The 22,441-nt window shown below is 43.6% G+C and overlaps 1 long non-coding RNA gene across 1 annotated transcript; it reads right to left on the bottom strand.

Annotated features, from left to right (window-relative positions):
- Positions 1-314: 314 nt before the first annotated feature.
- On the bottom strand, positions 315-15,955 carry LOC146181539 (uncharacterized). The gene is made up of 3 exons (XR_014700446.1): positions 15,836-15,955; positions 1,466-1,561; positions 315-563 (listed from the first exon to the last, which is right to left on the bottom strand). It is a non-coding gene; the product is annotated as an uncharacterized LOC146181539 (long non-coding RNA).
- Between the last annotated feature and the right edge of the window lie 6,486 nt (positions 15,956-22,441).

Consider the following 22,441-nt stretch of genomic DNA (forward strand, 5'->3'; position numbering starts at 1 on the left):
TGGAAACTTTATTCAAGTACATATCAAGCATAAACATTCGTCAGTAATGTGCACGATATTCTGCGGCTCATAAAACACTGCTCTCAATTATGCTTTAGGGTAAAGAAAAATTCACTATGAATAGGCTAGATCTTAATTCCCTGAGATACCGACAATCAACAATTTGCTATCTACCTAAAAGTGACATTCTCATTTATATATTTTATCAATGAAGAGGTTTTCAATTTTTTGCGTATATTGGCAATCATTTCCAAATAGTTGGAAATGTGTCTAAAATGGTCCCTCAAGAACATGATTGCACGCAAGAGTATCAATAATTTTTCACTTAACACATCTTTATTGATGTTAGTACAGCACCCGTAAGGGCTACTTTCTATGTACTTCATTAAAATTTTAGAATCATGAACGTTTTTATGTATTCTCTGTGTGCTCCAGCTTTTGACCTAGCCGCTGGGAGAAGGCCTTGGAACGCAGTGGAGCCTACGTACACCGCTAGATCCCTCTCTCCAGCGGCACACGCAGTTTGGGCCGCACGCCGTTCCAGCACTTAGTCCAGGATTGCACTGCATAAAACAAAATTTTTGAATCACATTAAGGAAAAGCAGTGACCGTTGGCTTTCTTAACCTAGAGCTGCGCACCGCATGCAGAAAATGAAAAACAAATATTCGTAGTATGTTCACTCAAACAGATTCGTCGCAATAGCATGCTATTTACTGCATTAGCATTTGTTGTGGAAGCCGAAATCAGCATTCGGAACGCTAAACGCTTGGGATCGTAGTGTTTTAAGAATTATGACTATTTGGAAAGCATGACAGAGAAATATGACGTTTTGATATCGTTGAGCATCTAAGCCAACATTCAGACGATATAATATAACACACTTTTTAAAGACGCTTCTTTTTACTACATTGCGAAGCAGAGGCCTCCCACCTTGTATCTACCCATGCTTATTTTAATATAAGTTACATACCTGTACATATGAAAAATGTTTTCATTACATCTTTGCACACCATGCCGCTCTTCGCCTATTATCATTCTCCAGCACTGAATAGCATGCAAGATATTTCACATTCCGGCAGACTATTCTGTGTTTCAATTAATAGCTAACCTATCTGTGGTGATTTTCCCCGACCTATTTTCTGCTGACGTATGTGGCGACAAAGCATACTCAGCAAGTATACACTCCTCCCCCTCCTACTCCGACCCCTTCACTCCTACCCTACAATCACAAGCCGAGCCAGGTAATCAACTATGCAATCCACGGAATTTATTTTTTATCATCAATGCTGGGAAACTACGCAAAAATAGAAACATTCCATAGCTGAAATCACTCTGCTGCAAAATGCAAGCCCGCTATAACCGTCAGCACCGATCTTGAGAAGGCCTGCGCAGCCCAGCAGCCTACGTCACCCGTACGGGTGGGCGATAAAATACCAGTAATTAAGGTGCGAGCGCTGATCTTACTTGAGTCACGTGGTGTCGTCTCGCCACTTTACCAAGACCGTATGAGCCGATTCATTGGCTGATCCTTTATCACTCATCTGCTAGCCGTGACGTTCGCTGATAGGAGAGGATGTGATGCATTGGCCTTGTTAGAATCTCGGTGGTGATGCTATAATCCAGTAAACCTCAACGATAATAAATGTCAAAATTAAGAGAGGCACAAACAAGGGTCCAGATAAGGTATCCAACCAGACAGCTCTTTTATGTTAGCAACTGTCATCCTGACCAAAGCGCACTGCTCTCGGTGTAAAGACTTCGATGATCCTGATTATTCACCACGATTCGGCTTTTCCATAAACTATCTAGACCCCTCAACATAAATAAATCAATCTGCACATCACAGGGCTTACGAGGCAAAAAGCAAATGCTATAGGGATGGTTTCAACGTCCTTCTTTAGCGTCCATTGAAATATGTTCCAAGAAACACATCAAAACGGCACTTAATAAAGCAGTGGTCAATGGTATCTGGCTTGTTGCACACGCGGAAATTTACCGTCATGGCACAAACATCTGCTTAGCTTGAGGTCATGACTCGAGAGTGATTTGATGATAGCAATTGATAAAAAAAAACGCTATTGGAGCCAGCTGAATGCCTCTGTAAGAAACTCGGTCAACTGCCTTCTGTGTAGGCTATACAGGTAATCTAATTAAAGCGCAAAGAGAGGAAATTCAAAGTGTCTGCGACCTATAATAAATTCCCACAGTGTGCATCGATGCGCCTGTGCATTGGGCACAAAGAGATAACGCAAGTACGAAATTAGACATCTAGTAAGCCCAGTATACTACAGATAATAGCTTTTGAATTTTAGAAAAACGCAAAACTAGCTGTGGCAGGAACAAGCGAATAAGTCCCAATCCGCCAAACTCTTACTGCAGAAACAGGCTGTCCTGATGCATGAGTTTCCACTGAGAGCCCTACACGAAAGTTCCGAATGTCCTGTGCTTGTCTGCGCCTTCTTTCTCACGAAATACTCAACGTGCTGGACCTAAGCAAGCTTTGCAAACAAAAAAATATATGGCACATTTGCCTACGCGCAAATACCGAAAGTTCCTGACCCATCCATGGCTGAGTATGTGGCCTAGTGGTTACAATATCCGAATCCCAATATGTCCCACTGTTGCAAACCTGATGCAGAGGATCCCTTATGTATCGTGTGCGGCCCAAGTCAGAGCTTATACTCCCAAAGAAACTAAGCCTCGTACCCTACTGACCCCCCCAAAAAATCTATTGGATTTGTCTAACTTAAGAGCAGCACCTGATACCGCGCTAATTGTAAATTTAAATGCAACGCCTTGAGCAGAGGACACTCTTTGACAGAAAAAAAGGGCGACCATAACTAAAAATAGTAACTCCACGTTGAGCAAGGGAACAACATTGAATTGTAGCTCTCATATTATTGCTGAGACAATTGGTTTGAAAACATAGCGGAAACAAAAAAGGTGGCAACAGACACCCTTCGCAAACAGATGATGTCAGCGGAATTAGATTGGTTAGCTCTTGGTACGCAATTAGCATTGTGTAGGAGTCCTTATGAACAGTCTTTTTACATTCATTAAATTATCATAAATATATAAATGCTGCAAGCTCGCGAACAAGAAATTATGAAGAATTTTATGAAGCGCTTTTGCAAGGTCAGTCTGAAACAGAGCTATCTGGTCAGGCTCATATGATACTGTCTCCTAAACCGGACATATAATATAAATATGCCTTTGCATATTTCGGCCTGTAATGCCAGTGACCTGGTCAATAATAATTAGGATGTAAATACAATATGCATCCAGCACAAAAAGCCTTCGTCAAAAGAGTGTATTATGAATTGCATGATACTCTTGAGCAATCTTCAAAAAATTAGTGTCTTTACTGTTTAGTGGGCATATAGAAAGGGGAATAGAAATAGGAATAGTGGAATAGAAAGTGGAAGCCGAAAGTTATCATTATAGGATACTTGGAAAACGTCCAGCCAAACAGGTTCAAGGGAAGGCAAAAATTATTTTTAAAAGTCGCCAGTAATGCCATCCGGCCAAGGGGATTCTAAGCCTTCAATTTAGAAAGAACAGATTTATTTACTTATTTATTTGATACCTGAAAGGCTCCTGGTATGGGGCATTACATGAGGGATGGCCATGAGAGTGAAATAACAATGGTCTTGATAGAGTTTTTAAAATTTAACCTCATCCAAAGTGATACGTATAAATACTACACCATGCTGTCCACTGTATACTTTACAAAAAGCTTCGTGCAAGCCATTGTAACTTGTTCGCCCATTTTGGTACCCACAACTCCCAAAGAGCTTCTGATAATTGTCAAATCGAGGATTCCAGGCACTTCATTATAGGTGAAATGATCATATTTGATTTCCAATAGTTTCTTGGCAAGAGCATCAGTCAACATCTCATATCATCATCATCATCATCAGCCTGATTATACCCACTGCAGGGCGAAGGCCTCTCCCATATTTCTCCACTTAACCCGGTTCTGTGCTAGCTGCATCCACTTGACCCCTGCGAACTTCTTAAGCTCATCCGCCCACCTAACTTTCTGCCGCCCCCTGCTACGCTTTCCTTCCCTTGGAATCCAGTTTGTTACCCTCATTGACCATCGGTTATCCTCTCTTCGCACTACATGTCCTGCCCATGTTCATTTCTTCTTCTTAATTTCCACTAGAATGAAAAGGAAATAACAAGAAGAATAAGATTGGGATGGAGCGCATTTGGCGAGCACTCGAAGATTATGACTAGCAGCTTACCGGTATCGCTCAAGAGGAAAGTATACAACAGTTGCATCTTGCCTGTACTCACCTATGGGGCTGAAACGTGGAGGCTAACCAAGAGAGTTCTACTTAAGTTGAGGACAACCCAGAGGGCTATGGAACGAAAAATGGTAGGGGTAACATTAAGAGATAGAAAGCGTGCAGAGTGGGTCAGAGAAATAACTCAAGTTACCAACATCTCATAACTGTGAGCTCAACATTATGGCTTTTCGTCTACTAACTCATTGGATCTAAATCCTACTAAGCCCCTTAATCTCTCAGTTCCAAATGGCTGGAGTTCTGCGTTAGCATCACTGATTTCTTCTGCATAAGCATCGGGGCGAATCACATGTAAGTCATGTAATTGAAATAATATGCACCCTAGCTCATGAAGGGGATACCTATTATGTAATTTGATCGTCTCTGAATATTCAATACCCAAATTCTTTGTCTCCTTTTCAAACAAGTCCTAATTTTGAAAACAAAACGTAGATATCAAAGCGCAACCATGTGTCGTTCAAGCAAAAGCTACATAACGCTGAAATATTCCATCTGAAAAACAGCGACTATTCATTTTCCATACCTCCCAAGTGGCTACACTATGCACAGACAGCTAGTTCTTCTTTGGACACACACCATGGAGCGATCGCGGACGAATTTATTGCACTCCCCGTAACCAAAACAAGCGCCTAACCTGTGTCCCGAAACAGAAATCATCTTAAGCCGAGCACTAGAGGAACGAAGGAAATGAGCGTAATGATACTATCCCCCTTATCGTGTCCAAAATTCACAAGTCTGTATTCAAACGTTAAATGAGTCATTAAACGCATTGATTAAAGCAGTTTACATTAGGTAGCGGAATACTGGAAGTAGTAGGCGAATATGTCTACTTAGGACAGGTAGTAACCGCAGATCCGGACCATGAAAAGGAAATAACAAGAATAAGATTGGGATGGAGCGGATTTGGCAAGCACTCGCAGGTTAAGACTAGCAGCTTACCGGTATCGCTCAAGAGGAAAGTATACAACAGTTGCATCTTGCCTGTACTCACCTATGGGGCTGAAATGTGGAGGCTAACCAAGAGAGTTCTACTTAAGTTGAGGACAACCCAGAGGGCTGTGGAACGAAAAATGGTAGGGGTAACATTAAGAGATAGAAAGCCTGCAGAGTAGGTCAGAGAAATAACTCAAGTTAGCGACATTCTAGTAGAAATTAAGAAGTTCGACGAGAGGGAAACCGATGGTCGATGAGGGTAACAAACTGAATTTCAAGGGAAGGAAAGTGTAGCAGGGGGCGGCAGAAAGTTAGGTGGGCGGATGAGATTAAGAAGTTCGCAGGGGTCAAGTGGAGGCAGCTAGCACATTACCGGGTTAAGTGGAGAAATATGGGACAGGCCTTCGCCCTGCAGTGGGTATAATCAGGCTGGTGATTATGATGAATAAAGCGCCTAATTAAAACGGCAAGGTCTTCATCCCTGGAAACCCTATTCAAATCAATCAAGGTATAATTTTTCAATGTTTGCTCAAATGGCCAATGAATGACAGAAGAAATAGCCTTGTATCCTGTTGCCCGGCCGCTCGATGAAAGCGCACTAGTGCACTTCCATCGAGCGGCCGTGCCTGTTGCTTTGCAAGGACATAAATATAGATAATTCTGCATTGAACACCGGACATTAACTGGTACAGCATATAAATTGCCCTTCATCGTCTATACAGTCGGACAGCATTGTAATATTGGTTGTTTTGGTCAGAAATAGCATGCAGCCTCTAGTTAAGCATCGCTAGTTGCTGACATCAATATTTAGTTCAGCGCAAAAAATATCGCGAGAGCTCTTCCCGTATCCTCGTAACAGCAGAGTTTGTCCTCCTGGAGGGCTGCAAGCTCACGCTTCATATATTTAAAAGATGACGTAACTGCTGTTTCCTTTGACGCTTGCGCAAGCATCTAACTTTAATGGGTAGCAACCTAAATTCTAGGACGGTCGCAGTATACAGTGCCTCTCTTACTGAACGCCATCTCTTGTATCGGGTTGGTCCGCCTGAAAATCGGTGGCCAGTAGAAAGCGCCCTGATTTTATTTCGAAAGCAATACTGCGGCAGTTCAACCCGCTGCTTAGTCCCTCGCAAAAGCCACGAATTATTTTCAACAGCCGCGAAGATGAAAAAAAAACAACAACGCTCGGTCACCCGCAGCTATGCTTTCGCTCCTTATTCGGTTCAGCAGCGGTGAACCGTTCTCATTACTCTGCCTGCAGAACACACTCATACCACAAGCACAAGCAGGCACGAAATGCTGCTGATGACACACAGCCTTTAGCAGGTTTTTGTACACATTTGCGGGGCTCTCTTGCTCTCCATACAATTATAATGCAGATCTTGCTCATCACCTTGTCTGCGCACTTCCTCACTTGCAGGACATTTATTAGGTTTGCTGTTGTCAATGACCACAATCTCTACTGACACAGTCAAGGCGACGACCAATGAAGCCGAGCGGAACACATCTCTCGCAGCCACAACAGTCGATGAAACACGGAATACAATACAGAATGACACTGCACTTCATTTCAACGACGAAGGGGCAGCTTCGATGGAGCTGTAAGCTTTATCGTCTACCTTTCCGAAAGGAGTGCCGAGCTGCTCTTCTACTGAGGAATTTGGCGTTGCAGGCATTCGAGCACGAGCGGCTGGATCTTCTGGGACTGGGTTCGGTGGTTTGTATCTGAAGATGCTGAACTTATGAAACAAGGTATATGCATATTAACCACTGCCGGTCGGCGAAGACGACCCCATTAATCTGTCAAGAGCTCATGGCTGAGCTCACCTGTGGCGTCGAAAACATCCGTCACGTTCATATATATATATATATATATATATATATATATATATATATATATATATATATATATATATATATATATATATATTGAAAGGGGGTTTCTACTGTGCTTTAACGGGGGATAATAGCCCTGTCGAAGTTTCACGGCGAACCACACAAGAACACAGCCAGTCTCAGTCTCCACAAGCGAGCACGAGCAGCGCAGCGGCACTTCGTCGTCCTTATCCTCGTCTTCGTGATACTCTCGCCTACTTAATCCTCGTCTTCGTATATCCTCGTGTAGTTCACTACAATTTCCCCCGGAGCGAGGAGGAGCCATCCTGGCGACCTATGGTGAGGGCAAGAGGAGCGGATCGTAGTACGTTTTGAGGCGGCTCACGTGCACAGTTTCGCGGCTGCGATGACGCATGTCCGAAGAGGTAGTGAGTGGCTCCACGATGTAATTCACAGGGGAGGTTTGACGGACAATGCGGTAGGGGCCGTGATACTCGGTTCGAAATTTTGATGACAATCCCGGTGGGGTGCCGGGAACCCAAAGCCAAACAAGGGATCCTGCAGGAAAAACGTGTGGCGTCTGATCTTTGTCGCGGTGATGCTTTTGGCGGCCTTGAGATTCCGATGTAAAACACCGGGCCAACTGGCGACATTCCTCCGCATGTTTGGCAACGTCTGAAAGGAGAGTACACTCGGAGGAGTCGGGACGATATGGTAAAATAGTGTCCATCGTGGACGACGCCTCACGCCCATAAAGGAGGAAGAAAGGGCTAAATCCAGTAGTTGACTGCGTGGCGGTGTTATAAGCGTATGTCACGAAAGGAAGGACAGCGTCCCAGTTAGTCTGATCGGCGGCAACGTACATCGTCAGCATATTTCCGAGAGTGCGATTGAAGCGCTCAGTCAACCCGTTTGTTTGAGGGTGGTAGGCTGTTGTGGTCCGGTGTATGATGCGACATTCGGCCAGTAGAGATTCAACGACGTTGGAAAGGAAGACGCGTCCTCGGTCACTCAGCAGCTCTCGCGGCGCGCCGTGGCGAAGAACAAAATGATTTAGCAAGAACAGGGCAACTTCACGAGCAGTAGCGGCGGGTAAAGCGGCGGTCTCGGCATACCGGGTGAGGTGGTCGATGCCGACGATAATCCACCGGTTCCCAGAAACCGTGCAGGGAAGTGGCCCGTAAAGGTCAACGCCAATGCGGTCAAAAGGGCGGGCCGGGCATGGAAGTGGTTGTAAGGGGCCAGAAGCACGAGGTGTGGATGACTTTCGGCGCTGACAGGCGATGCAGGAGCGGACGTATTTGCGAATATACCCGTACATGCCGCGCCAATAGTAGCGTTGAGAGATCCTTTGAAACGTCTTCACTACACCAGGATGGGCACACTGAGGGTCGGCATGGAAAGAGGTGCAAATTTCATGTCGTAAATGGCGGGGAATGACGAGAAGCCACCGTCGACCATCAGTCATATAATTGCGGCGGTAGAGAAGACCGTCTCGTAGGGCAAAGTGTGGTGCTTGACGGCGTAAAGCCCGAGAAGGCGCAGCAGCGTTAGGAGAAGTGGACACGATCTCGATAAGAGATGCGAGCCACGGGTCTTTTCGCTGCTCCGCAGGCATGTCAGCGATGGTTAGAGAGGAGAGGACGGGATCAGCCGCCGTAGAGCAAGCAGGTTCGTTGGAGACGGGAGAACGAGATAGTGCGTCGGCGTCCATGTGTTTACGGCCAGAGCGATATATAACGCGGATGTCAAATTCCTGTAGGCGGAGAGCCCATCGTGCGAGGCGGCCGGACGGGTCTTTAAGAGAGGACAGCCAACATAACGCGTGGTGGTCCGTGACGACGTCAAACTGGCGACCGTAAAGGTAGGGCCGGAATTTTGTTAATGCCCACACAATTGCCAAACACTCCTTTTCTGTAACTGAGTAGTTGCGTTCAGCTTTGGAGAGGATACGACTCGCGTACGCGACGACGTATTCGTGAAAACCGTTTTTCCGTTGTGCCAAGACAGCTCCGAGGCCAACGCCACTCGCATCAGTATGGACCTCGGTGGTGGCTGTCGGGTCGTAGTGGCGAAGGATTGGTGGCGAAGTCAAAAGACGGCGCATTGCGTTGAACGCTTCGTCGCACTCGACCGACCACGCAGTTAAGTCACTGTTTCCTCCGAGTAGTTTCGTCAGGGGTGCAATTATCGAAGCAAAATTCTGCACGAAGCGCCGAAAATAGGAGCATAGACCTATGAAGCTTCGAAGTTGCTTGAGAGAAACCGGCTTAGGAAACTCCGCCACTGCGCACAGCTTGGCCGGATCAGGGCGAACACCTTCCTTAGAGACGATGTGCCCCAAAATAGTCAACTCTCTGGCACCGAAGTGACACTTCTTGAGATTCAGTTGCAGGCCGGCGTCAGTAAGGCAAACCAAAACTTGCCGCAAGCGCTCTAGGTGCGTAGCGAAGTCGGTGGAAAAGACAACAATGTCGTCCAAGTAGCAGAGGCAGATGTGCCACTTGAACTTCCGCAAGATGTTATCCATCATCCTCTCGAATGTGGCGGGCGCATTGCACAGACCGAAGGGCATCACATTAAATTCATAGAGGCCATCCGGCGTCACAAATGCGGTCTTCTCTCTGTCACAGGCGGCCATTGGTACTTGCCAGTAACCTGAACGCAAATCAAGAGATGAAAAGTACTCGGCACCTTGGAGGCAATCAAGAGCGTCGTCTATACGCGGAAGGGGGTAATTGTCCTTGTGGGTAATTTTGTTGAGGCGCCGGTAATCAATACAAAAGCGAAACGAGCCATCTTTCTTTTTCACTAGCACCACTGGTGAAGACCAGGGGCTTTGTGATGGACGAATTACACCACGTTGTAGCATGTCCTCAACTTGTTCATTGATCACGCGACGCTCTGCCGCTGACACACGATAGGGGCGCTGTCGAAAAGGCGAGTTAGAGCCGGTCTGAATGTAATGCGCGACTGTGGAAGTGCGGCCGAGAGGTGTGTGGGCGGCGTCGAAAGCAAAGCGAAATGTCTGTAAAAGAGCCACGAGCTGAGTCCGGTAGGTGGAAGGAAGAGCGTCATCGATGGCGGTTCGGAAGAAGTCGTCTGGCAACGAATCAGACGTCGGATCGGACTGCAGAGCATCAATGTAGTTACTGCGGTAGGTCTCGGAGGCATCCAGGTCAGAGAGAAGGTGGGCTGGTTGAATGGAACCGGGAGATTCCCCACGTAGCAGAGTAATCGGGCGTGGGGACGGATTGTAGATGAGTAGCTTCGTGAAGCCACCGTGAACATCGAGAACAGCAGATGGCAGCGGCAGGTGCTTGCGGTGGATGAAGGATGCAGGCGGTGTAAATAAAACACTAACGTCTGACACGGCAGGACACGAAAGAGGCACAAGTGCACAAGCCTCTGGTGCTACGTCGACATCTTCAGCGATGGTCAGCTTTTGAGGACACCCTGAACGGTTGTCGTCGGGCAGTGCGTCGCACAGTGCAGAAAATTCTACTTCAGCTCGGGCGCAATCGATCACGGCGCTATTTTTAGACAAGAAGTCCCATCCGAGGATCACGTCGTGAGAACAAGATGACAAAACTACGAACTTGACACTGTACAAAATACCTGCAATGACGACACGCGCTGTACATGCTGCTAAAGGTGCAATCCTCTCTTCACTGGCAGTGCGGAGCGACAAACCGTTAAATGACGTCGTAACTTTTCGTAATCGTCGGCAGAGTTGCTCATGAATCACTGACACTGCAGCACCCGTATCGACCAGCGCATATACGGACAGACCATCGATAGAAATCATTATAATGTTCGTGGGCGGAATATGAGGCCTTGAGCTTTTCGCAGAGTACGCAGTTCTTGCCTCAGGAACCGCGGAGCTTAGTTTCCCTCGTCAGCAGGTGGTGGTCGCCGGCGCATTGGTGACAGTGACCGGCGACGCGGAGAAGGAGAACGACGGGTTGTATATGAACGCTGTTCTGGGGCATACGCAGGCGGAGAGTGGGCAGAACGAAGCAGCGGTGGCGAGTAATTAGAAGACGCAGGCTCGGCCATGCGACGACGACATCGGCGGGCCACATGTCCAGCGAAACCACAGTAGTAGCAAATAGGACGATTGTCCGAAGTACGCCAAGGGTTGTAATAGCGCGCAGTGGGCGGATGAAGCGGGGTCGTTTGAGTAAGCGGTGCAGGGCGTAGAACAGGCTGCATGGGCTGTGACGGCTCAGGCGGTGGCCGCGCAGCCACAGCCGCGTAGGTCAAAGGGGCTGGAACAGCAGGTTGACTAAACTGGACTGGTGCTTCGACGTATGTCAAAGGAGCAACAGAAGGAGCTTCAGGAAGCGTGGGGAGTGCTTCCGCAACTTGTTGGCGGATGACTTGTTGCAGCTTTGGCACTAAAGGAGTGGGAGCGTCAGGACGTTGGCGAACGAGGGATAGTTGACGGGCAACTTCTTCTCGAACGAACTGCTGTATTTGTGGCAGCAAGGTGGACTGGTCTGCTTCAGGTGTTAAAGCTGCAAGCGGCGCGGGGTTTGAGAGCGAAGAGCGAGTGATGTTACGGCGCTTGCGTAATTCATCAAAGTTGTGGCATGCGTTGATAACGTCGACGACGGTGGCTGGATTTTTAGCCAGAAGCATCTGGAACGCGTCATCATCAATGCCTTGCATAATGTGATCTATCTTGGTGCTCTCTGACATTGAAGCGTCCACGCGCTTGCAGAGGTCTACGACATCTTCAATATAGCTAGTAAAATTCTCACCAGGAAGCTGTGCACGGCCGCGCAGGCGTTGCTCAGCGCGCAACTTGCGCACTGCAGGCCGGCCGAAAATATCGGCAAAACTAGCTTTGAAAGTAGACCACGATGTGATATCGGCCTCGTGGTTGCGGAACCATAGGTTTGCAACGTCCGTTAGGTAGAAAATGACGTTATTGAGTTTTTGGTTGTCGTCCCAGTGGTTGTGAATACTGATCCGCTCATATGAGGCCAGCCAGTCTTCCACGTCATGGTCGCCGGTTCCGCTGAAGATAGGAGGATCACGCTGGCGCAAAGCTCCAGCGCAGAACACCGCGGATGAGGGGCCGGTTGGACTGGGGGTAGTAGCGTCGGTCATTGCTTGTGTCGGGAGTGTGCGGCTGCGGAGCTCCAGGGCGGCAGGAAATGCTCACCTCCACCAAGTGAAAGGGGGTTTTTACTGTGCTTTAACAGGGATAATAGCCCTGCCGAAGTTTCACGGCGAACCACACAAGAACACAGCCAGTCTCAGTCTCCACAAGCGAGCACGAGCAGCGCAGTGGCACTTCGTCGTCCTTATCCTCGTCTTCGTGATACTCTCGCCTACTTAATCCTCGTCTTCGTATATCCTCGTGTAGTTCACTACAATATATATATATATATATATATATATATATATATATATATATATATATATATATATATATATATATATATATATATATATATATATATGTCACAATATGTTCGATCCCCACTTCATAATCAGGGGTGCCTTGGCCCTGACGCAACCTGTGAGCATAGAGCAGTACGCAGCCCTGCACTGTATGCCCATAACGTCGGCATGGGCGCAGCGGTGGGTACGGCACTGCCGCCGAACGTGGCCAACCCCGCTGCACCAAAGAGAGTGTGGACTCCTTCCTGGAATTACAGCGCCTGTAGTTCAAGGATTTTAGTGGTATGTGGAATTGTACCAGGCAATCCAGTTCGTTAGCTTCTGTGAAATTTCTGTTTACATTTGCTCCAATCCAGAGCATCACAACATCTATAAATGCAGTCTAATCGGTTCAAAAATGCTCCAAAACCAATACGATCTATCTGTGCCCCATACAGCGCAGGTAACTAAACACCTTAACCTTCATGTTCTTGTTTTTGGAAAAAAACAACATGCACTTTACTCCTTTGACTAGCCACTCTGCTTTGTCGTCAAGCTTCTCCTCTGAAAAACTGTTGACGATAATTTCACAGATGTTCAAAATCTGGATGTGCGCGTCGCGGAAGTCTGGAGCACGGTACGAACGACCTTTGAAGTCCACGTGCAGAACAACGGTGTTGACAACGGCATTACTGGTAGGAAGTGGAGGGCGGACGATATTTTAAGAGTCCGCTGCAGCATTGCAAGATGTCAAGACAATTGGGCCAAATTCCAAGTAAAGGATGCATCTTGGTAGAAAGAATAATGGCCCGTAAAGTTCATTTTCGAAAACTTATCTAAAGGCTTTCTTCTTCTTCTTTATGAAGTAGAACAGAAAATTCTAAGATATTTATATTAAGTTTATATTGTCTGGACAATGTATCTTCAGTACATGCTTAAAATGCTTTCTATTATCGACTCACATTTGCACTATTCACTAAAACAGTTTGCAATATCACTCTACTCTTTATATACGCTTCATTATTTTTTAAACTAAATTTCGCCAGTAGCGCTGATGACTTTTCACAGTAGAGAATATGTGATGTGAATAGTTTCGCAGCAACTGGGCTAAATCCCATGTATCATATTAGTTTTTAGCGCTTATAATGCAGTTACGTCCCGACGCAAAACGTGAGTATATTTACCAGTGGCAGACAGCCGTTGCCTGGAGGATGACCAGTTCCTGGGTTGTAACATCTGCAAATTTATAAACTTCTCCTGGTCTACATAAGGACACTTTCAAGAACACCAGCAAAAGTTTTCGTTTGATGCACGAGGCTCTTTGAAATAAGTGTTTCATATTTGAACAATTGAATTGAAATTTACAAATTGCCGACAAGTGTGCCTAGAAAGAGCTGTAGCATGGATTTCGGAAGAGGCAAAATTAACAAATACCAGTAGGTTCAATATTACACATAGGAACCATGTTTTTATGAGTTACGTAGGCAATAATTACTCAGAAAACAGAAAGAAGTAAGTGAATAGATGGCAACCGGATAAGACTTTAAAGAGAATTTTTCACTTGAATTCTGTCAAGTCAAATTGGAAAATGTGTTTAACAATTGCAAATGCATAATATCGCTCATAAGTGAGACCATTCAAAGGGCATAGGCTATGAAAACGCAAACAAATGAACTTCTAAGTTTCGAATCGTTAGCACCCACAACCAACCCAAATACCAGCAATGATAAGAAAGTTTAAACTCCCAGCATATTATAAAAAGTACGGCGGAGTCCGCACGGTTCGCCTTAAGTGCGACAAAAAAGTACTTGTGAATAAGACATGTTTATCAGTCCAACGTTTGCTTTCAAGACTCATTTTCGAGGTGACACGGACTGCAACAGCAGTCGCCGAAAACGCTGAATGGGCATATTAGCCATAGCCGGCCACACAATTTTCTCGCTGCTTAACACAACAGCTGCTTAAAAGCTGTCGATTCGGGAAGAGTTGCGCGTGGATAGAAGTCAATGAAGCAGAGACATATCATACTCATTGCAGGAGACTGGGAGTCAAGTGCGCACTATATTTGGCTTCGGCAAAAGCGGTGCAACAATTGCAAGCAAATATTTTAACTCGCAACTACCAGCCGGAATGTGTGCATTTGTGCGAAGCCTATACAGCTGTTTCGATCAGGAAAGGTTCTTTGTGGCAGTAACTCGCAATAGTGGAAAACGACGTAGGAAGAAAATGGCATAAAGTAATTTGGACCTTGCGACTCAACAGTAATAGTGGAGCATTTTGATGCTGCCCCATTATCACTATCCTCTAGCAAATGTGTAGGCAATTTTGCGATAGGGATCAGAACTGGTGACATATTTACCCGAGATAATGTAAGATTTCACTAAGTTAGCCACATACTCTCTTTCCTTACCCCAAATACGAGCTTAAAAAAGTACAATGCCAATCCCGGTTTGAATAAGTGATCGTAAGTGCTCTATAATATCTAAATATACGGCGATGCTTAAGTGTCCCGCTACTTGCTCATTTATTTTACCGCCCGAAAAAGAACAGGTAGAAAATACGCTGGCGAAATCCCTGCCTGCAAGTTGTAATGCGCTGATATCGAATTAACTTCTAAACACGTCGAGAAACAGTTTCTTTCAGATGTATTTCCCTTTACTGTAAGTTTACCGCAATTTTATAGAAGTTTGTCCATGTGTTGTTCCTACAGCAGCTCCAAATTCAAAACAATATATACCGCGACGACCATATCTTGCTTAGTGGCTGTCTAGCGTCAGGTAACGCAAAAAACGAATATTTCTCGTGGTATTTGTAAAGGAAGGAGAAAGAGAGAGAGAGAAACAACTTAATTTGCTCGAGTTAAATACGACGTCTGCTTAGACGCCGTCGATGGGAGTGGTTCCCTCTTCACGGGACCCATATGCATCCCTGGCCGCCTGGCCCCTGGAGATCAGGACGAGCTGGTCTTCTATGGCGGGGCTGGTTAGCAAGGTCTCCCATCGCTCGGTAAGGGAGGATGAGGGACGGACATTTAAACCTGTAAGGCTCTCAGTAGTTCTGCAATACTGCGTGCCAAAAACAACCAGTTAATATAAAAAAGATTCCTATCTGTATTGCAGTAAAATGGATAAATTTGATTTTGTATTTTATAGTGAAAATTTAAATATGCCTATAGGCGACAACGCGCAAGGTAGCAATATAGGGTGCTCTAACGTCTGGGCCTTGCATTTGTTTGAAATATATCGTTTCTAACATATGTTGGAGAAATACGGCTATATTTAGGGTTTATTAATACTAAAATAATCATCTAGCATATCAAAGGCTGCAGTTTTTCTGAAGCACATTTTCCAACGCTTACCAAAATTTAAAAACTTTTGCGCTTACTCTGAGTCCGAAAAGAATGCCAGCAGCACAAGGAGCCAGAGAATTACTGCCTTCATTTTGAGCATTGAGCTTTTGCCAGAAATTGCTACAACTAGCTTGTGTTCTATAGACACCGATGTGCGTTTTTATAATTGCGAATTCCCATTATTCATTTCCTTCAACATGACGTCCAAGTGACGACGCCAGCGGCGGGAAGGAGGAAACTGCAAATCAGAGACAATGCAAAGTAGATGGCTCCAAAAATGAGATCACCTTCGCCGATTCATACCTTCATCGGCACTTCATTGGTAGCGATAATCATCCAATGGGGATTCCAGCCATTGGCCGGCCAATCGTTGTACAGCCAGATTGGAGCCGCTTGTATCACCCGGAACATTCTGAGAAATGTTATGAGACCACCTAAATGCGCACGTATGTCTAAATGGAGAACTTTCAATATATTAAAGCGCGGGCTTGCGTGTCTTGAATGTGTATATTGTTTTCTGAAACTGCAGATTTGTGGCTGGGCTGTGCTGCTTGCTATTTTGCAATACGTTGCAATTGAAAACAGAGTATAAGAAGAGGAATATCTTTCAGCTTTGTTGTGATATACCAATATTCATTTTAGGAAATGATCAAAAGATTACGAAAGCCTGCCAAATATACATTTATATGCTTATCAGGGGTTTCCTGTTGTATTTTATACTGAATAAAATATTAAATTCAAATGAAAAGGTGCGCGTAGATAAACTTACAATATATCAAAATTCTCAACGTTGAGAACACTTATCAAACAGTTAGTCATGAAAATAAGGACTAATAGGTAAAGCTAAGATAATATTTCGGGTTTAAATGTATCAATCTAACGCAATTTTCCAGCCGCTCTTTCGCATCATACACTGCCTTGTGATGTATGTAATACGGAAGTATATATATAAGTTCGCACCCATAGGTTAGACGGCATAGTTGTATCCTGCTTCTGTGTTCTAATAACCACTAGTATTTATATAATTTTGTTGTCACACGTTCATTAGAATTTAACCAGCAGTTACCAAACTGTAATTTCTATTGTAAATCCGCCTTTCAACAGCCCTTTCGTACGATTATATTCCTTTAAATTTCAAGAAGCTAATCCTCCCGACCACTCATTACGTGGTCTTCAAATTATATGCCTCCCATCAATATTTCTACATATTATCTTAATGTGTACACAATTCGCCTAATACCTGGCCCACTCTGCCGACTTTCATTACTGTATTCGAATTTTTTTTCAAAGCCACAGGTCAGCACCTGGGCTAAGGTGGATGGAGAACTCATACAAATGCGGATATAATAATCAACAGCACTCGAACACATTCCAAGTAGAACAATTAAAATAGTTATTCGGTGTGCTCTACCTTTGTCTACAGTCCCTTTCGAGCATTTTCAAAACAGTATCCGACTCAAATATGCCAACGGAGACAGCATATAGGTGTTCAACACTTCATGAAAACACTCGACTTATGAGGGTTTGTTCTAGCAAAAATATTTGGGTCAAATGAATACTGACGACTAAATCGAGTTACCCTAGTTATGTGTGCTTTCACGCAAATTCAGAAAATGGATAATAATTTGGCCTGAGAGGTCTTTGTTGTTACACCTGTAATTTCCTAGTGCTGTAGCGTTGACCACAATTTCGATTCAACATTTTCTTTAGCCTGCATTTTTCTGCTGCGCTTGCATCTTAGACAGAAGAGATACAACATTTTCATTTGTTTATAGTTTTACTTGGATGTAGATGATATGAACAACTGCAAAATAAACTCTCCCACGTTTTTATTCTGCGAAATATTTCAAAGTATTATTTACAATCTCCTAACAGTTTTTGACACAAGACGTGTTTACTTAGTATATTTGAGCCCCCAACATATATAAAACTGTATTTGTCTAAAAACACATTAAATCACTTGTCGTTTCCTGCACATTGGATATGAAGCTACGTTTCTGCATTTCAGTTTTAAGTTCTTTTGATCAGGCTTCGCAATGTACCCTTATTCGCGAAGCAATGTTATCATCATCTATTCGGGAATTAAAAAGTTATCCCTCAGTAACTTTTATTTCCAACCCTTCGCTATGATACTGCAATGATCAATTTTTTGTTTCCGAACGATTTTGTTTTTTAACATGCGTTTGAGGACAGTGCGACGAAATTGAAGCATTCGTGGAAAAGAAGGGATGGTTGTGTCTTTACTGGCCGCAAATAGACACTGACTGCATATCAGAGGAAGCGTTTACCACGCTAGTGGGATGCACGGGGCTGGCTGTTGCCGACCGAAGAAGCCGCTATGTTCTGGTTTTTGTCACAGATCTGTCGGTGCTTTGATGTGATGCTTTAATATGAATTGATTCAATAAATTGATTGGAATTAGTGCATCCGAATCATTTCGAGATACAAACATCGTTCCGAAACAGAACATGAACCCTCAGAGACATATGGCCTAAGCTCGCTGAATGCTTCCTTTAAAGGGCAACTCCGGGGGTGTTTTGACATTCGAATATTCCAATAAATTTTTTACTGTAGATTCTCCTCTCCGTCCTGACGCATTCTGCAAAATTTGGGCGCTGTACGATAATCCGTTCGCGCGCAACACGACTTTAAAATATGCTGTTTTCATGGCTTAAGTTGAGACTATTTCTGCCGACAACACTGTTTTTGACGTCACAAACAGCATACCGGCGTTACTGTCCACTTCCCGCAAGATTATGAAATTGTGAGGCTTATATTGAACTACCTCAGACATTTTATGCAATGCTTCATGATTTTCATACGTTATTTTCACCATCCAACGCACGTACGAGTGTTTCTCTAATACTGAGTGTGACGTCACCATTTCGTCACCTGGGACATCGTTTCTGGCCGTGAAAGCAGTTTCGGTTTCGATTTTCTTTTCTTTCATTTTAAAAATACTTCTAATTGGAATTTCGAAAAATGTTTTTTTTGTGTTCGAGTCGGGACGGGCCGAGGAATGTAATTCAACCAAAAACACAGAATGATGGAAAAACCCCCGGAGTTGACCTTTAAAAAGGTGGGGTATAATAACATCTTAAATTCGTCTACCCGCTTGAGACTATTATATGTTAGAATTATATTGCATACCATTGTAAAGACATTCTAGAGGTCGCTTAACAGTACTCCTGTGATTTTACTATGATTTACTATAGCCTAGAGCATTTACAGCAGCGTCAGAGTATACAAATTCCGTCAAATAGAGGAACCAATAAACCGCGTGCACCAGAAAACTTGCGAAAATATTGTTTTTGGCAAGAAGATGCACTTTTATAATAAAAAGCTCTAGCGTAAATGTCAATAGCAATCATGTGCACTGTCCGATTGGATCCTAGCAGGCAAGTGTAGTATGAGAAAAATGTTAAATTGTCCTGAATTCTGACAGCCCTATGTGACGCGCGACATCGTTACTCTAAATGGCACAAAATAGGAGAGTAAAATTGGAATATATGGGATGGAAAATCGTAGCTGCGTAATAAATAATGTGAACAAATTTATAAAAAAAATCTGAAATTTCAAAGCTTTAATTTTGAAACGTTCGGTTATCAGATGGTAACAACAACGAGCAAGCATTAAAGATAACAAGCGAAACCAAAGTCAACCGTAAACCAGAAACAAATACTAAAATAAAACAAACATGCTCCGCAGCAAGACCAAAATTCCCGTGTAACATAGGTGCAGATCGTTCAGAAGTTCTGAGTAAGGGTTACCATTTGAACTCATTCAGCCAGAATAGAAGTCTCAAGGGTTCTGTTTGCAGATATTTTTGCAGCCAGTCTGAATTTCAACCTCTTTATATTGGCATACTGTAATTAGCAGCATGTAGGATATAAACTCAAAACCTATTTCTGTTTTGAACGAAAGTGCAGTGCAGGATTCATTTTAAAATTCTCCGCCTTGGATCCTTAAATTGCACTAGAATCTTACATAACGCCGCCTTTCTTCGCGTCCCTATAGAAACGTATCCCTCTGGACAGTAGATATGCCGGCGTCATAGGATGTAGCAAACGAGGGCCTTACCTAATAAAAAACTGCAGTCGAGGAAGAAAGAGGGTGAGGCGTTGGGAGCGTTAAACTACTGCAATTATGCTATACTGTGTATTTCTTTTACTGCTACCTAGTGTTTATACACTATTTCACTTCAGGACATCTCATATCTTCTATATTGTATGCCACCAGATGTTAAAACAATGGTCTATACAACACTTACGGAGCTTTGAGCCTGCTATATTTCACTCGTCTTTCATATGCACACTGCCTCTTGCTGATGAGAGCAACTAATACTGGAGACACTAATTAGGAAGGGCTGCTAAATCTACCCTCAAACATACATCGTGTCATCCTATAAGGTAACATTTACAGCGATACGAAGTTGATTTGGTAATATTGAAATGCTCTGTAACGTCAGCCTACTACCTTTTTTTTCTCTTCATGACTGGCTATTCCACAGAGAAACTTAGCCAAGTTTTTAGACCACTTTGAGCGCGAACACTTCTTGCATAGCGCAAGAATTTAACAGAGATATTAGCACAGTAAACTCTGTAGAGTCAGAGCATCCAATACTATTCAAGTCGGCTGGTTTCCACAACGTTACTAGTAGCGCTAAATCCATCACTGCTATCTGTTCTTTTGTACTAAACCTTATAGGAATAAAAAGGTTTGTTGTATACTTTTTTGGCAGTACCGTGGTAGACATCAATAGTTGATTACCTATTTACAATAACTGCTTCTGTCTGTTTGATAAAACGATGGCCGAACGCTCGTAACCTTGAATAAACAGTCGCCTTATACGAGTCGTGAAAAAGAAATAGATGTGTGCACTATTCATTAAATCAAGGGGCATGTAAGTTACAGCGAGAAATAAATCATTGCGAAACCATTAGAATAGAGAAATTACGGTAGCTAAGGTGGCTTACTGGAACAAGCTGTTTGATAACTGAGTTCTACCAACCCGATAGAAAAATGAAGACGCTTATGCTTACATCTAAATAGAAACAACACAGCAGGAACATGACAATTGCAAATCGATGAATATTAAACCCCTGGTTCGTAAATTCTTGTCAGAACTAGATAACAGCCATTTGAATGCCGTCATCCCTAATTTTTGAGGAGGTAATTTGAACGCATTTATAATATTCAGACCAACCGAAGAAATTGAATTTTTGTACAATATCTAGAAACTTAATTATACCTGTAGTCTTTATGTACACAAGATGCACAGCCATACAGTAACAAATATTTTGACACACACACACACACACACACACACACACACACACACACACACACACACACACACACACACACACACACACACACACACACACACACACACACACACACACACACACACACACACACACACACACACACACACACACACACACACACACACACACACACACACACACACACACACACACACACACACACATATATATATATAGGTTGCGAGAACATAACGTACTAGACTGCCAGAAGAGTATATAGCGAAGTATATACGCTTCATTAAAGGAAACATTTTTTATTTTTCAGTTCACTCGACGTTTCGATCGGAGACCGATCTTTCTCAAGAGTGAAATGAAAAACAAAAAATGTTTCCTTTAATGAAGCGTATACTTCGCGATATAAAAATATATCAATATCAATATATATATATATATACATACATATATATATATATATATATATATATATATATATATATATATATATATATATATATATATATATATATATATATATATATACATACATATATATATATATATATATATACATACATATATATATATATATATATATATATATATATATATATATATATATATATATATATATATATATATATATATATATACAAATACATACGTGAAAACATGCTTCATACTGATTCCAGTTTTATTTTGAGTCGACGTTTCCGCAGTAGCCCTGCCTTTCTCAAGACTATATATGTGTGTAGCACCGTAGTATGACAACTCAATTTCCTAGTGATATGCAACTAAACACCGTGGACGTGCTACAACAAAAGACGATGCAAAGAAGTTGGGAACTATAGGGAAAGCAGTCGTGAGGTATGAGGACACCTGTGCGTCCAGGTGTACAGAGTATTTTTTCACCAAAATATTTGATTCACATATTTTCTTTTTAGTGTGTGAACTCTAAATTCCCGGAGAAATGCACCGTCGCGGATTAATACTGCGCCCCGAATTGTTTGTTTAAATGTATTTTTCAATAACTGGATGTATGCTGCTCGTCAAGCAATATCAAAACTATCCACATCTTTCGCACCGGTTGCAGCCTTATATCTTCACAAACTACAACTGCGCTGCAAGAAGCGCCTTGGATTGCTACGCCCCGTGCCTTCGCCGGGTATACACACAAGCGGCGGAGACAGTTGCCGGCTGCGCTCGGTAGACAGGGTCACATATCGACCCTTCTCTCTCAATGTGCTTTGCGATGTAAGTAATCGTCGAGTTGGGGTCGCTACTGCCAGAACTACACACAATGGCCACATGCAACCGCCAAAGCTTGTTAATGCGCTCTTCGTAATCG

The sequence above is a fragment of the Amblyomma maculatum genome, chromosome 8 (assembly GCF_055883805.1).
Source record: "Amblyomma maculatum isolate TAMU_Amacu chromosome 8, ASM5588380v1, whole genome shotgun sequence".
NCBI classification, from domain to species: Eukaryota; Metazoa; Arthropoda; class Arachnida; order Ixodida; family Ixodidae; genus Amblyomma; species Amblyomma maculatum.